The 18,313-nt window shown below is 36.2% G+C and overlaps 1 protein-coding gene across 15 annotated transcripts in view; it reads right to left on the bottom strand.

Annotated features, from left to right (window-relative positions):
- TENM2 (teneurin transmembrane protein 2) overlaps positions 1 to 18,313 on the bottom strand; it is a 1,977,383-nt gene that overhangs the window by 1,561,765 nt on the left and 397,305 nt on the right. For 14 of the 15 annotated variants that reach the window (XM_058722697.1, XM_058722713.1, XM_058722684.1 and 11 more), the window contains exon 3: positions 11,060 to 11,125. The gene's annotated coding sequence lies outside the window, so the exon portion shown is untranslated. Of the gene's footprint in view, positions 1 to 11,055; positions 11,126 to 18,313 lie in introns of all 15 variants that reach the window. The other variant, XM_058722719.1, reaches the window with a different exon arrangement.

Genomic DNA, 18,313 nt, shown 5'->3' with positions numbered 1-18,313 from the left:
TTAAGTCTGTTTTCATCATTTAAATTATTTATAACATTTATTCATTTACCAAGCACCCAAATTTACCAAGCACACAAAGTTTAGGTGAAAACAAACAAAAAAATGCAAAGAAAAACTTGAGAAGTGGGCAGTAGATCTCTCCAAGAGAATTTATAGTCTGCCCTTATTTTACTTTTATACCAATGGATTACTTTTATGCCAATGATAATGTGTGAATTCTTTACAATGATGAGGTTCAAACTGAATTAATTATTTCACTTTATGGTTGCTTTGATTTAATTTTTGCTACAGTATTTCTGACAAATGTATTTTTTTTTCCTTTTGGAAAATTTACTTTAAGAGAGTTGGCAAAAATCATGCCCCATGTGTCTGTATCATGTTAGTCCTGCCCTCATTTGCACTTATGGGTCTACTATTCAGATTAGGTATCAAGTAAAGTTTGTATGAATTTGTCCAGTAATTAAATTTCTCTGTGCCATAATTCTCTCATCTGTGAAATGAGGACTCTGTTATTTACTTAAGATCACTGTTTTGAGAATGAAGCAGAACAGTGTTTGTACTGCATTGAATACAGAATCTGGCACATAGTAAGTTCTTTATAAATATTGCTCATTAGTGGTAGTACTTTTTATGATAATAAGACACCTGGCCTCAAGTAGCTCACACTAAGGAAACCAGACATGCAGGTATTGAAGTAGCAGCACTCATACGTTTAATGAAAATGAATCCAAACATCTAACAAAGGGAAAAAAAGTATATCTTTTATCTTTTTTTGATTCCATCACCTCCCCAGCTTTCTCCTTTAAATTAGATTTTATTCTCTATTTTCTCATAAAAGAAAGTCATAAGTGAAATATAAATAATAACAAGAGAAGTTAATTTTTCACTTTAAAACTATCAAGGACTTTTGTCTAAGTGACTTAAATACACTCCTTTGCCATATGACTTACTTTTCACTCTTCCAGTTAAAAGAGCATATTCTTCTACCCCTAGCAATGGGTCCAGCCATGAGATAAGCTGTGGCCAACAGAACGAGGCAGAAATGGCAGTGTGATGGTTCTAAGCCTAATGCCTTAAGAGGCTCCTTTGTTCTATTTGCCCTTTTATGGTTCTGGCAAACCCATGAGAAGATCATGCTTAGGCTTCTGGTCTTAAGAGAAGGATGAGAGAGATACATGGAGTCGAGTCACCACACCTGAGTCAGTGTAGCTTAGAACAGTCAATGATCATCCAACCTAACCTTAAGGTTTATGCTTGTTTGATTTGTAGTTTCAAAGTAGAAAAGCCAACCAATACAAATAGTTTCAACCTGTTGGGGTATTAATTTTTAGTTTTTAAAATAACTTTTTATTTTTTCAGATCACTGCCTCTTACCATACTGCCAATGCCCTCTTCCCATTATCCCATTGCATTTCAGGCATCTTGGGTAAATTACATAACTGTTCTTTTTACTTGTATACTAAACAGTAAGTAACAAAATAGTGTGGTACTGGCATAAAGACTGATATGTAGACCAGTGGAATAGAATTGAGAGTTCAGAAATAAATCCTCACATTTATGGTTACCTGATTTTCAACAAGGGTGCCAAGACCATTCAATAGGGAAAAGATAGTCTTTCAACAAACAATGTTGGGAAGCTGCATATACATAAGCAAAGATATAAAGTTGGATCTTTATCTTATACCATATACAAATATTAACTAAAAATGGATGAAAGGCCTAAATATAAAAGCAAACTATTAATATCTTAGAAACCTAAGGGGAAAATTTCATGACACTAGATTTGGAAATGGTTTCATGGGTATGATACCAACAGCATAAGCAGCAACAACAACAAAACTTAGGCAATTTGGATTTCATCAAAATTAAAGACTTTTGTGTAGAAACGGACACTATCAGCAAAATGAAAAGACAATCCACAGAATGGTAGAAAATGTTGCAAATCATATATCCAAAAAGGGATTAAAATCCAGACTACGTGAAGAAGTCTTGGAACTCAACAACAAAAAAATCAAATTAAAAAAAAAAAAAGGCAAAGTACTTAAATGGCCTTCCCTAAATGTATCTTCCCTAAAGAAGATACAGAAATAGCTAATGAAGACACAAAAAGATGGTCAACATCATTGATCAGTAGGAAAATGCAAGTCAAAACCACAATGAGATATCAATTTAGACCCACTGGGATGGCTACTGTCAAAACAGAAACAAAAACAAACAAAAACAGCATACACACACACACACACACACACACACACACACATACACACACACACACACACAGACACACACACATGCACATACACGCAGAATATAGTAAGTGTTGACAAGAACATGAAGAAGTTGGAACTCATCCCGTACTTTGGTGTTGGGAATGTAAAATAGAGCAGCCTCTGTGGAAAACAGATGCTTTGAAATTCTTCAAAGCAATTCTTAAAAAAAATTTAAATAAAATTACTTTATAATCCAGCAATTCCACTTTGAGGTATGGACTGAAAAGAACTGAAATCAGGGACCCAATCAGATATTTATACATCCATGTTTACAGCAGCATTAAACACAATAGCCAAAATGTGGCAACAATTCAAGTATCCATAAACAGATGACTGGATAAACACAATGTGGTACACACACACACAGAAACATGGAATATTATACAAAAGAAAGGAAATTCTGACCCATGCTACAACATGTATTGACCTCGAAGACGTAGCGCTAAGTGAAATAAGCCAGACATAAAGGGACAAATACTGTTTGATTGCACTTACATGAGGTACTTAGTCAAATTCATAGGGACAGAAAATAGATGAGGGTAATGAGTAGTTAGTATTTAATGAGCACACAGTTTGTTTGGAAAGATGAGAAAGTTCTGGAGATGGCTGGTGGTGGTGACTGCACAACAATGGAAATCTATTCACAGCCATTGAACTATACACTTTAAAATGGTTAAAATGGTAAATTTCTTGTTACGTATATTTTATGCATATTTCAGTAAAACAGAATAAACACCTTAAAGTTCACAGGCTTATTTCAGACCAGTTTATATCTGTGGTCTCATCCAGTTGAACCCTGATCTCCTTCTCTCTGTCACCAAGCAAACCTCAAACTTAGCGTCCTGAAGCAAGGTCAGGTTGGAAGAAGAAGGCAAATTGTGTTTGTTGTGGGTTGTGTATTTTTGCTTTGGCTCTCCTCCTATCCTCTTCTATTTCTAGCTGCACAGGGTTAAAGTTAAGAAGGGAGGAAAGAGATATCAGGGTGGATTTTAGTGGACTAAGCCAGTTGAATCAGGTAGGGAGATGTTTCATATCCTATTCTGGTTTGTTCTCCTGTGACTGCTGTTGGTAGCCCTTATTAGTACATGGTTTTCACACGTGGTGTGCTCTCCCAGATCTCGCTCGCTCCTCTTGGCGCTGCTCCCGTTGCAGCCCTGTGGCAAGACTGCTGATTCTGTAACTCAGCAAGTATTCATGCAGGGAGCAAGATGACAATCTTTCTTTTATGTTATCTGTAATTTATTTTAAAATACTTCAGTAGAGACAGTGGGATATAATGGCCTCTGCACTGAATTAACTCTCTTGGAAACATTAGTTTACATTTGATCTCCTCTAATCAGAAATGCATAGTCCAATGGAGGCTAGATAGCATTTGAAAATTTCAGTCAGAGATCTACAGGTGGCTAAGACACATATTTTAAATATTCCAGTCTAAATCTTCACTAAAGGATTTGTTAACTGGAATTAACTGTGTAAAAATATATTTTTCACTAATGAAAAAAGTTTAAAATATATGGGTGGCTAAATGTCTGCCCTTGCCTAAACAGGGTAAAAAAGAAAGAATCTGGTCAAACTCCTAGCTGATACATTTAGAGAAATATATTTAGTCCATGACACCTTACATTCTCTCTTGCCTTTCTCTCCATTTCAAACTTACTGAAAGTTTCTGTTACTTGATTCAATTAGAAAATAAGGCAATCCTGGCATCAGAATGTTGTTGCAAACTTTCATGCAGCCAACTTATCAAAGTACCTAATAGCCAGAGTGGGGATTCTTCCAGTTAACAGGAAGAGGTGGAATCGCTGTCTTTGTATCTGCTTGCTATAGAATGTCTGCATCAGTTGCTAAATTTGTTCAAGGTGCAAAGTAGGTGTTCAGTAATGTTTGTGAAATAAATAAATTGCATAAGAGCCTAAAAAACAAACAAACAATCGTTTACAAAAGACAAAATAAGGCTGGATTGGGGATTGAGCAATCAAGAAAATTTACAAAGTGGGAATTTAATACAAAGGAGAAAAAAATGGCTATAGAAAGCTGAATAAGGAGATAGAGACATGAACAGTTCCATTGTTGCTTATGTCAGTTGTAATGGTTAAAGGGCTCATCTACTATTCTCCAGATTCTTAACCTCTTCTTGAAGTTGGGAATAAATGCACCTTCTTTGTAGCACATTCCAGGGGACACCAAGTTAAGTATCTCCCTTGAGCCCAATTACACCCTCTTCCAAATAGGAGTCCTGTTACTCTCATGAAGTCAGAGAATCTCAGAGGAGTAGCAGCTGCAGCAGCAGCTGTAATGCTGAATAGAACCTTAAGTAAATAGCCTAGAAGGCCAGTGAACAATGAATTATAATAAACCAACTATAATTAGTAATAAAAGCCTTAAAATAACTGTACTCATGAGATAGTATTGGACATATCCTTGCTGTGTTCAGGAAATAATAGAATTGTTTTTTCACCAATGTATCTACAATGGTAATTAAAAGCTGATTTAGGATCAAAGACAACCTCAAGGTTATAAATGTAAGTAGCTGGCTCTGAAAGTGTAAGTATTTTCCTCATTTCACGTCTTCAGTGCTTTTTAAAAAGTAGGGAGGAGCTTTTGGAGACTTTTTTTTTTTTTAAAGTGAGCAAAATCAGCTGATAAGTGAAGCAAATCATTCCGCCAATACAAAAAGATGTTTTATGCTTACAACAGTTGGGAGAGAGAAGACGCAGGCAGCCTGAGAAAGAAAATGGCTGTTCACACTGGATTTGCGAAGTGGATAGGGAAAATCTTAATTGCCAATCTCCATAACATAAGATGTGAAAGACATCTGGAACAGGAAGTGAATAATGCAGGCGAAAGTAGTTGGATGATGCTAAATGAAAGAAGTGATGATGGGGAGCCTGGGTGGCTCAGTCGGTTGAGCGTCTGACTTTGGCTCAGGTCATGAATTCATGGCTCGTGAGTTTGAGCCCTGTGTCGGGCTCTGTGCTGACAGCTCAGAGCCTGGAGCCTGCTTTGCATTCTGTGTCTCCCTCTCTCTCTGCCCCTAACCCACTCGCATTCCGTCTCTGTCTCTCTCAAAAATAAATAAACATTAAAAAAAAAAAAGTCTAGAAAGAGATGATGTTGGTTAGGCCCAGAAAGTTTCTACTTGTTGCCATGTGATAAAATATCTATTTTTTGTTGTAGTTTTCCCAGTTTCATAATTATTTACTGTTGTGCTCTAAAAAAAACTTTAATGTCTATTGATTTTTGAGAGAGACAGAGTGTGAGCGGAGGAGGGACAGAGAGAGAGTGAGACACAGAATCCGAAGCAGTCTCCAGACTCTGAGCTGTCAGCACAGAGCTCGATGTGGGGCCCAAACCCACAAACCACAAGATCATGACTTGTGCTGCAGTCAGACACTTAACTGACTGAGCCACCCAGTCGCCTCAGCTGTTGTGCATTTTAAAATTGCTTACTTGATAAAATCATCATCTTGAGAGACAAGCACAAAGCCACAGCAGTGAGAATGTAACAAAATCATTAAAGGAAATGTTAAAAAAAAATATGTCTTATTAGATTTAGTGCTTTGGAATTAGCATCATATTATATCAACAGGGAACTTCTAAGAAAACCACAGTGTAATCCCATGTAATTGGTATTGAGAATAGCAAGCAAAACAAAGACAGACTTGTCCTCATGGAGTTCACAGTCCAACTGGAGAGACAGACATTAATCCACTAATGACATTAATCCATTACAATGACAATAGTGCTAAGTGCTAAAAAGTGAATTCTAGAGAGCTACCAGAAGTGCAGGGCAGAAGAATTAGTCTGGTCTGGGGAGGGTAGAGAGATAATCAGAGGATGAAGCTGTGAAGAACAGCCAGTGGCTGAAACATGAAGGATGGACCACCAGTTAAAGGAGCCACGAGGAGAGAGCAGAAGGGGAGAGGGGTGGAGGTGGGGAAGCAGAGTGATTTGTCTATGTAAAAAAGTCCTATGGCTAACACGTGGGATAGCACCTAAGAGAGACTTACAGAAAGCCATTTTTCCCCACAAGAACAGTATTTTGAAAATGTGCCTGTTCTGTTAGTTAAGCAAAAATGGCAAATGTATGATATGAATATTTCTTCTTCCTTCTTCTGTGTTGCTGTCATCCTTTCATGAGTTGAGACACAGCTTTCAAATGTGTCTACACATAGCACTCCAGGAATTCACCAAGGCAAGGAGGAACAACATATGTGTTAGCCCTATCATAGAGGGAAGGAAACAAACCTTTATTAATCTGTTTGTCCCCAAGTTTTAAGTTCAAGTGATAAGTCCTCAATAAACACTGTATAACTCAAAGCATGAAGAAAGATTATCAACTATGGTAGTGACAACATAATAAGTCTATAATGTACTCATTTATTTCTTTAAAAAAAAAATCATTGAGCCCCTACCAACTGCTAAGCATTTCTTTCTGGTTCTGGGAGACAGAGTCACAATCACAACAGAAAAAAGCCTTTAATCTTATGAAGTATACATGCTATGGGGGTCAAAGGAAACCATAATAATGTAATTTAATCAGTAAATAAAAATAATAGATTGTGATAAACGTTGCAAAGACAACAATGGAGCAATGACAGAATAACACAAGTTGGTTAAAAAAAAAAAGCCCTCTCTAAAATTGGGCAATATCTGAGCTGAAACATGAAGAAAAGATAAGAACAAGTACACTTTGGAAAGCATAGTTAAGAGTAGCCAAACACAGAGATCTCAGGCTAAGGAAGGGCTTGGATGCTCCAGGAAGAATGCGAGGCTCCTGTTGATTGGAGAGGGGTGAGCAAGCAAGAGAGAAGTACATCATGGGGCCTGAGAGTTAAGCATGAAAAAGTATACAGGGCCGTTTAGGTCTAGATAAAGAGTTTACAACGTCTTCCTACTCCATAGGAAGTGCATAAAGGATCTAAAGCACAGGAATGACATCTTTGGGTGCATGTTTTACAAAGACCTTTCTGAATGTTTGGTGGAAACAGACTGCATTGCAAAGCGACAAGTATAATAGCATGAAAATGCACACAATACCAATGATCACATGGCTCTGGAAATAGAGAAAGTGTCTCTTTGTCTTGGCTGCAAGGGGAAAATGAAATAAAGCAGAACAAACATGTCCACATACTGAGGTAAAAGAGAAATATTTGCCAGATAAAGATTATGGCACCATCATGTTTTCTAACAAACAAACAAATGAATGAATCAAACCCAAAAATGAACTGAGGCATTTGTTTGTATATGGCTTACAAGCATCATGGGTAGACCAAAGAATACCTATTTTTAAACAGGATCCTCTGATTTGATCTATATCTTGTAACAATCCTATCCCTAATTCCCATTCCATCAGGCAAATATTTTCATTTTATATAGGCATACTGCTTTGAAAGCAATATTCTTCTATTATCTGGTATCAAAAAAATATTATGCTTTAGATTAATTTTTTTTGCCTCAACTCCAGAGGAAAATCTTCTAATGCTATTCTGATTGATGTCAAGGAATGAACTGCTCTAATTCAATCCAGATATGAAAATTTGTGCTCATTTCTCTTCTCCAAGTGAGTACATCTTCTGCTTGTGTCCACCTGATTCTCTACACTGGGTTATCCACTCTCAGGATGTAACCTGGATCCCTGATTTTTGACCTTGGCCTCTTGACCTCTCCCATTTCTCACCATGAGTGTGTACTCTCTTTGGCTTCTGACCTAAACTTTTCTCATTAGCAGGTACTAATGAGCACTTCGGTCAAAGCAGGACGAAGACCTTGTCACACTTCTACCTCTCTTGGAAGTTATGTACTGACACGCCTGATTTCCAACCCAAAGAAAAATGGGATCAAAATATATTTACACATTTGCCATGACAAAAAAGATTTTACTTTGGAGATATTTTACTAACTGTGAAGGGACCATAGCATTTGAGTCAAACAAATTTCTACCTTATTTCACTGTATCCATAGAGCTACTGGAATAAAATGAATATCCAGCATACTTAGGACATTTATTATATTTCAGACACTGTTCCATGTTTTCCAATTTAATCTTGGTAACAAGCTCATAGATGGATTATTTTATAATTCCCATTTTACAGACTGGGAAACTATAATTTGAAGATGTTAAAGAGGTTTCCAGGATTTTACATTTAGAGAAATTGTAAAGACAATTCATCTCAAGCCGGTATTATTCTACAACCCTCCCCCTTAACTTAGAAGAAAGTAAAACATTTATTCATCTATGCTGCCTGCTGTGCTTTTATCTTATGTTTAAAAAAGATTTAATTCATGTCATAATACAAAAAAATACGATGTTTTAAGGAAAAAGCTTCATGTATGAGTTGAAAATTTAATTATTATTAGACCAGCTTATGTAGATAAAAAAAGATTTTAAAATATTAACAAAAACATTAACTTTCCCCACAGATTATTCTGAGATAAACATAATAACAGCAGGCCAACTGTTCAAATTCTAAATCACCAATCCTTAAGTGTCTAAAACCCAAGTTACACCTAAATACAATCAACTGAATTTTAATGTCATGGTTAACTTTTCTCACTCCTGAGTGAATTTTCTTTCTGTCTGTCTCTAAACATGAGGGGAAATGTATATTTCCAAACAAAATGTTATAAAATTTGCAGAATATTAAAAATTCTGCTTCAAGGCGAGAAAACTCAGTTTCTTTAATAATTCAAACCTCTGTCTTCCTAGGTGGGCTTCACAATTGCAATGAAAAGTTAGGAAGCATGAAACTGCCTGCCTTCCCTAGGAAGCAAACTCTTCTTAGCATACCGATCAGAACATTTTCCTCTTTGTCTTCAATAGATCAATAATACCCAGACAGCCCAAGTACCTAACCAACTGAAGACTCTACTTCAGAATACACCCATGAAATGTCTTAAACACAGCAACCGATTTTGTCTGTGGGTCATCAATTTCTTAGCTCCTTTGACCATAGTTTACATGAACCTAATATTAAGAGTTCTTATTCCGAGTCTTTTACATTATAGCAATTTTCTTTGGGATTATACCTCAGAAAGTAAAATGCTCTTTGGGAACTATTTAATTTTCCTCAGCTTGTTCTTTTTCCAACCCCCTCCCCCTAAATCCCACAGACTTTTCGTTTTTAGAGTTGATGTATCAGCTTTATCATAAAGTTTATTCTCTATAGGCATGAACAAGCAAAACCAAAGTGAAAGGAATAAACTGAAAAGCCAAAAAAAAAAAACACTCAAAAAACTGCAAATCTCTAGAAAGCATACAAACATACAACCCATCTTGTATTAAAAGAAAAAAAAAACAACAACAGAAAAGCCCATCAAAACTCCACAAAAAAATACCGAAATGTCTCATGTCACAAGTTCAAAAGTCAGACATACCCATGTGTTTTTTCAAAAGTAAATGCATGATAATAACAATGATAAATTCCATTTAGTTGTAGGAGTCTTTGTTGTTTTTAGAGCACTGTTACATATGTTATCTCACTGCCTTTTTAAACCTTTGCATAAATTAATGCAATGTGCATTTTGCCTCAGTACTATATTGTGTTTCTATTTTTGGAAGAAAACTGTAAGTAAGATTAGATGTGCAAAAAAGCAAAACAAGCCACTTACTAAATAGAGAGAAGGCACCCATGAAGACAGTAAAGTCAAGTTTTGAAAAAAGCACATAATTAACTGCAGCTTGGAACTTTTCCAAAATCTCATTCACCAACTGGCTAACACTTAGATGGAGTCACACCGGGTGATAAGAAGAGCTCTTAGGGTGAGAACCACCAGCTTGGAGACAGTGAGCCTCATTAGAACACATCAAATCTTCCTCTAGCATGGACATTTTTTTTTCTCCAGTGTGAAGGTGTAACACGCCCAACCAAGGAAAATAGCACAATTCCATGTGTTCATTTAATAGAATAGCCAAGTCAGGACAGTTACTTAGATTGAAAAGTGAGACCACACTAGTGAAAAATATGAATACACAAAACTGAAACATGATGGAGTTGTAGAGGATAGATTTTTTTTTTACCTACGTCTATGTATGGATATAGGTACAATTTTTTAAAAGTTTTCTGTTATAGGGGCGCCTGGGTGGCGCAGTCGGTTAAGCGTCCGACTTCAGCCAGGTCATGATCTCGCGGTCCGTGAGTTCGAGCCCCGCGTCAGGCTCTGGGCTGATGGCTCGGAGCCTGGAGCCTGTTTCCGATTCTGTGTCTCCCTCTCTCTCTGCCCCTCCCCCGTTCATGCTCTGTCTCTCTCTGTCCCAAAAATAAATAAAAAACGTTGAAAAAAAATTTAAAAAAAAAATAAATAAAAAAAAAATAAAAGTTTTCTGTTATCATGACCTCATTCAACCATTTAAATAACTTTCTTGAAGCACCTACACTCCAGGTCTTGGGGTTAAAAATGGTTATCGTCTTTACCACTAAAAAGCTTTTGTCCTAGAGATGAAACCCACAAGTAGGGGAATTATGTTATGTGGTAAATGAGAGTGTAATGAGGGCCCTAGACAACTAACCCAGCCTCAAAGGACAGAGGGGCAGGGATTTTTGTTTTTGTTTCTGTTTTTTTCTGTTTTGTTTTGTTTTTTGATAAACGCGTGCATTTTTCTTTTTCATGTACATGAACAACAGGAAAGGTTAGAATCTGACTAAGAGCAAGAAAAATATCAAATGAAGCTACTGTTGATTTGCATATTCACTTAGGAACCAGAATTCACAGATGCTTTGATGGGGTGAACAGAGTAGCAACTCTTTTGGTATGTGACACATGTGTTGTCATTCCTAGGGATTACCTACAGAAGAGCTTCAACAGGGGCTGCTCTCAAAACACCACACAGAGCCGTCTGGATGTCTTCGTTGAATCTGGAAGACAAGAAAAGCATCGGTTAAAGCTATCAGCTTATGACACAAAGGTAGCGCTGAGAATAAGTGATAGGGAATATCCACACCAAAAAGATCTGCCCACTGAACACAGAGAATGCCAAGGACAGAGGTGGATTAGTGGGTTTATCTCACAAGTGACAGGTTTCTGCATTTCAGAAGCATCATGCTGGAGTGGGTGATGGAAGAGCTTTATGTGAATAAAACCAAGATCCCCATTCACTGGGAAATCTTGGGTTTCTTTTTTGATCTAAACTCCGTTTGGAAATCCTAGATTAACCTGATAGAACCAGTTTTTCTTCAGTCTCAGTTGCTGCTTCCACGAGGATTTGAGTAGATTCTGAAATGCAATGCCTGTCACTATAACCATTAACAAACATGATATGGAAAGTAAAAAACAAACAAAAAATTCAAATAAATGTTTTAAAATAAAGGCAAAACTTATAGGAAAAAAAAAGAACTCTAGCTTTTAATATTTTTGCTTTCTTCCCAAAGGTCACATGAACTATTTGTCTTTCTGTTGGGTTATTGTATATATTACATTTATTTATAGAGTTTATTAGAAGGTCATTATTTGTCTTAGGTTTGGACTTAATTCAGCTCAGGGAAACGACATGGGAAAGCATTATGAAAGTTACAAAACAGGACATCTTATATTGTATAGCTATCCCATGAGTGTGTCTTTATATTAGGTTCATTCTTCCATGAGAATCTTAGAGAATTTACAACAAACAACAATAACACACATGCAAATCTCCTTTAATGCTGGTAGCACAAGTTAAAAACAGTAACCGCAATAAAATTGCATTTGGGCCTCCTCCAAGCGTAAGCATGAGAATGAAGGTGACAAGGCAATATTTAGGAATACGTACAAGTGTAGAGAAACCTGATGATTTGATCAGCCTTTTGCATTGCTTTAGGACTTTTCTCTGAGTTCTGATAGGCAATCAGATGAAAACTGTCATTTGTGATAATTGGAAAATACTTACTTAGCAAAATCTGATATTGAAGCTCTAACCTGTTTCTCACTACATTAGAATTTCTGGAACTACAATCATAAGATAAACACAGTGGAAATGTAGAGGCAGACGTTTTGGCCTCTATTTACAAGGTAACTATATTAACTGCTAACTTTTAGTACATGTTTCTTGGGCCTAGTTTTTAAGAAGGAAACTAAAACCTCTGCATTAAACTCTGTTTTGATGGACAGGATAGTTCTCTTTGCCTTTGAAAAGAAAATACAAATAATTAAGTATTTAAATCTTCCATAGATGGTTATTTTTTTTTCTTCCTATGTTAAAAAAAAGATCAGTCTCTTTCTAAACAGGACCTAATTGATGTTACTAGTTACATCATAACTATCAACCTCTCAGGACAAATGTTATACTCATGATGTACAATCTGCATAAAATTCCCTATGTCTTGACTATCCAGCAAATTACTGGCCACCAAAGTTTACCAGATAGTACTGTAAAGAAATATATCTATTAGAATGACAGGTCTCATTTACCAGAAGATATTAAAATCCTGTCAATGTGATTTCCATCAAGAAGGTTTTCAGTGAAATTATAAAAAATGAATGAAGGAAATCAAATGTAGTCATCTAGTTAAATATTCATTTTCTCATCTTTAGGGAGCTGTTTATTATACTTTGAACACCTGGCCTTTCGTAGAACGCTGTCTGGTTTTAAACTTGTTCTCATGCCACAGCAAATTCCAAGAGAGCTAGAAGTTAAACCCATTATTATGAAAAAGCCAAAATAACAAAGTGTCTTCTTTCTCAATGCAGGAATAGTTTAAGGAAATGGGTGATTCTAAGAATATCTAGATACTCCTAGAGCTCTGGCTTAGGTAAAGGAGGTGAAGCTCCAATGATGCCAGTTTTAAATAGATATCACTTAGAGGTGTTGAGTCTACACCTGTGCGAAACTAAGATAAAGGGCCTCCTTAAATTTTGCACCCCAGGCACCACATTTGCTTCACCATGGTCCTGGCCCTGAGTCCTCTGGCACTTGTGATAATGTTACTTAATTTTAAAGTTTTATTGATAAACACGAAAGAAACAACAATAAAATATTTTTTACATATTTAACAGAACTGTAAGAGAATATTCTCCACAGTTGCAATGTAACAAAACATGCATTTTGACATATATAATAGGGAAAATCAATGCAAAGATCTAAAGCAAGCAGAAGAGGTAAGACATGAGGCAAGTGTGAAAAGGGAATGCTTTACAGCTTATTTCTTAACTTCATCTGTCCCCCAGGAGGGACACTGCACAGAAACAAAGTCACTGGTGCTAAGAAAACAAAACAAAACAAAACAAAAAACAACAGTGGAATGGAGGAATAAAAAACAGAAAGAAACAAAGCATGTGTAAAGCAAAGACTTTAATCAAGTAGGCGCAGGATTCAGTAAAACAAAATAAAACAACACAACACAAAACAATCAAAATGCCTTGGTGGAAGGTGGAAAGAAAATGGTTAAAGTAGGCTTTCAGTCCTTGATTCAAATCTGAGCCTGTCATATTAGGTGAACTCTTTGAAACAAGTTAATTCCTGTGAAATAGGTCCCTTATCTATCAACTAAGAATGACAGAAATAGCAATACATCAAAATCACAGCGCTAGTGGCCCTATTGAAGGACTACCCGTGTGCCAAGCACTTTGAACAAATGTTACCTAGGTGTTATGACAACAGTCCTGGGAGATTGGTATTGTTTCTATTTTACCAAAAAGATATTTGGATGATAACATAAGGCATTAAATTACACACACACACACACAGCATAATAATAACATCATACATTGTTATATATAAAGCTCTTAGTAGGGCATGGAGTTATGAAAGCTTAAGCAAGGTAGATATTATTATGGTATATTAAAAAGCTGGTAACTAAATGCTGTTTTAATGTAAATAGAAGTTTTTTTTAATTTTTTAAATTTGCATCATCTTAACCTAATTAGTTTATCTTTTACAAGATACCTTTCCGTTAATGTTTTTAAGAGGAAGTAAAAGAGGAGTCAACCAGCATTATCACAAATCTCATCCAAAAAGCAAGGACCAGATTCAGAGCTTTGGAAGTCCCAGCCAACTTATTAATACTTATAAAAGTGGAACATCACTGGAGTGTTAGATACAAAGGGTGAGGAGGGGCAACATTAGAGGCCATGGATTTTCCTAACAATACAAATGAAATGCTAAGAAGCTTAGCATGGATAGGAGCTGTCATATTGATAGAACCAGGGCACTAACTTCTACTGGTGGCAAAATCCAGATTCCAGGGACAGAGTTAGAAAACAGACTGAAGAGTTAGGATGTACACCAGGATGCACCTGGGCTAGATAACCGTCTTGTCAGAACCAACAAATTTCTTAGGAGTTTGTGAACTGACAAATAGAAACAAAGTCCCTTAAATTGTGTTAGTGGTTATACAACATAGATATTTCAGCTTATAGTTAATACTTTTGAATTATAGAAGCTTCAGGTTTTAGCTTTAAGTGTACAGCTAGATATTGCTTAGAAATATTTTCTTTCATTTTTTGTTCACTCTTTAGCTTTGCTAAATAACACAGGATGATTTGTCTGCTCAAAACAAAAGTTTATAGCCACAGATCTGTTATCTATACATAGAGGCCAGGAACACCAAGAAATGGAAGGGAAGGGAAGGGAAGGGAAAGGAAGGGGAAGGAAGGGAAAAGAGGAGAAAGGAGGAGAAGAGGGGGAAAGGGTGGGGAGGGGAGGTGAGGGGAAGGGAAAGGAAAGGAAGAAAATAAAGATAACAAACAAACAAACAAAAAAGACATAGTTTGAAACAGAAAACATTATGGCTGAAAAATTTTAACTTGCCCTCTCCTTCCAGGAATATGCTACAGAAAACTCATCACCATTCAGGGTGCTGACTCACAACAGTAAACAGGATGTCAAGGGAAATTAGTTGATTGAAAGTTATATATCTTTATTTTGTATTAGCAATCATTTCAAAAAAAATAACATCAGTGCCAAAATGTCAGAGCAAATGTTGGTTTATCCCAGTCTTATTCCCAGTATGTCGAAGTCACTGTATTAGAAAATCCAAAAGGTAGAGTCTAAAGAACCCAGCAAATTCTTAATGGGTCAAAGATGTGTCTTTAAAGGGAACTCCTGGCTCTTTGAGGAAATTTATTCTTCTTCTCTGTTTTATGCAGTGAGAATATGTATTTGTTTTCATAGAACATGTTACATCTGAACCTCACCAATCACAGCTAAGAAGGCAGATGGTTGTGAGTCTGAAGACAATTAGGGAACAAAGTTCCTGAAACCCTAAGTCTCCTGACTCAAAGGCTCTGGGTGAAGAAGGACCAATGGTAGGTGCAGACGTACGGGTAGCAGGGATATTAGGGAAAAGGCTGATCTTGACTTTAAAGACACAGATTATTCGGGGTCCTGGGTCGCTCAGTAGGTTGAGCATCCGGCTGTTAGTTTTGGCTCACGCCATGCTCTCATGGTTTAGCTTGTGATTTTAAGCCCCACATCAGTCTCCCCAATGACACCGTAGAGCCTGCTTGGGATTCTCTCTCTCTGCCCCTCCCCCACTCACACTCTCTTTCCAAATAAATAAACAAACTTAAAAAAAAACAAAGACACAGATTATCTGGTTTGGGAGAAGACTAGGAGTGGACAAATAGGGGAAATATTTTGGAGAACCAATCAATCTCATTTTGGAAATCCCTGTAACATTTGGTTTTCTACCATCACCCTAACTAGTATCGAAGCCTAAACCCAATATATTCTAACACATTACCCTGATTCTATCTTCTTAGCCTTTATCGATTATGAAAAGACCTTGTTGGCATCCTCATTGTTTTTGTCTCACACTAGAACATAACTTCTTAGAGAAGAGAATTCTGGATTTTCCACCCCTATGACGCTAGTACAAAGAACAGTGCTCAGTACTATTAAGCAATTAGCAAACCATGGAAAAACGATATGGCAACAACTATATCTTCAATGGTATACCATATTTGAGTTAAAAGCTTACTACAATATCTGTTAAACAATATTGTATTAATAAATTAATTTTAACTAATATATTACACATTAAAGTATGTATAATATATACATGGCTGAACAATAATAAAATGAAAATCCATACGACTACAGCTGTTTTAAGACATAAAACACTGGGGCGCCTGGGTGACTCTGTTGAGCCTCTGACTTGATTTCGGCTTGGATAATGATCCTGAGATCGCGGAATTGAGCCCCACTGTGGGGCTCCAAGCTGAGCATGGAGGCTGCTTAAGATTGTCTCTCTTTTTCTCTTTCCCTCTGCCCCTCCCTGTCCCATTCACACTTGCTGTCTCTAAAATAATAATAATAAAAGAAATAAAGCATTGGTGTTATCTGTGAAGTTGTCTTCCACAAAGGCAAACTCAGCCCATAAAAGCAACATAGGTCCCTCCTTTCTCTGACTATAGTTTTTTTCCTTTTTTTTTTTGTTTTTTCTTCTCACTTGGCCAGATTTCCAAAAGATAAAAAGTATTAAATAATGTGGTACACTGGTTGGAGTTGTAGATCTTAACTTTTCTGATTATATTTCCCATCAATAGCTATTTTTATATGATTCTGTAAATATCTTTGAATTATATATATACTATGCAATATATTTATTGCATTATACATTATAAAACCTATAAAATGAAATAAAGTGTATTTTTAGGAAAAGATGAAATCAAAGTATTTCATAAATTATATTTATATATTCATTATACACAGTTTATTCCCCCCCAATAATTTATTTTTCCCTATTAAATACAATACAATTGCATAATTATTAGCATTATATTCCATTAAATGTAAGATGTTCTATAATTTCAGGTATCACTAAAATGGGAAAATACTGACAATTTAACTATCATAGGCCCATCAAATGCAAGGTACACCTCTAACTTCAGAGATGTTAAAATGGACACTTTATAACCAATATAATAAAGCAATACCTTTTTTTTTTTTTAATTTTTTTTTCAACGTTTTTTATTTATTTTTGGGACAGAGAGAGACAGAGCATGAACGGGGGAGGGGCAGAGAGAGAGGGAGACACAGAATCGGAAACAGGCTCCAGGCTCCGAGCCATCAGCCCAGAGCCTGACACGGGGCTCGAACTCACCGACCGCGAGATCGTGACCTGGCTGAAGTCAGAAGCTTAACCGACTGCGCCAACCAGGCGCCCCTAAAGCAATACCTTTTTTATGGGAGAATCCAATTGAATATTTTTGTTACCTTTGAAGATTATGTTTTGAAAGTATAATACACCACTTTAACTATCTGGTTATATTTTTTAATTCTAATTTTAGGTTTCATAACTGTCATAGCTAGGAGAAAGATAATTAAAAAATATGTATATATATATACAGATATACGTGTGTATATTAGTACATATACTACACAGTTATTATATACTTTTATTTTTTATATCACATATTTGTATTTATATATATATATATATATATATATATATATATATATAGAGAGAGAGAGAGAGAGAGAGAGAGAGAGATCCAAATATCAGAAATAAAACTATGGATCATTTTTTCAATAATAAAATCTTTTTAATCCAATCTGCCATTTAAAGAAAGGTTTTGCTATCACATTACAAATTCTCAGGAAGGAATGCATTTTATTTTTTATTTAAAAAATAAATTTTTAATGTTTATTTATTTTTGAGACAGAGACAGACAGAGCATGGATGGGGGAGGGTCAGAGAGAGAGGCAAACACAGAATCCAAAGCAGGCTCCAGGCTCTGAGCTGTCAGCACAGAGCCCGATGCGGGGCTCGAACTCATGAACCATGAGATCATGACCTGAGCCCAAGTCTGAGGCTCAACTGACTGAGCCACCCAGGCGCCCCAAGGAATGCATTTTAAAAGTTTATAAATGACTTAAAAAATGCACCGAAGCTTCCTATTTGGGAGATTCTTAAGACAGCCTGAATGATTCTGCAGCTAAGGTTGTTACGTGTACACATATATGTGTCAAAAAGATTGATTTTAGACATTTTTCTTCTTATAGGTGACACACTGTAGTTTTCAAAACCGAATACAAGGGCTTTTAAGCATCCATTTTCAAAATGTTTTCTTCATAACACAACAACAGTCACTTTCACACTGAATGTTAAATGTCACCTTTATTTTGA

This window comes from Neofelis nebulosa, chromosome 1 (assembly GCF_028018385.1).
Source record: "Neofelis nebulosa isolate mNeoNeb1 chromosome 1, mNeoNeb1.pri, whole genome shotgun sequence".
NCBI lineage: Eukaryota > Metazoa > Chordata > Mammalia > Carnivora > Felidae > Neofelis > Neofelis nebulosa.
The sequence above is the reverse complement of the archived record's forward strand: the minus strand, read 5'-3'. Positions and strand labels throughout refer to the sequence as shown.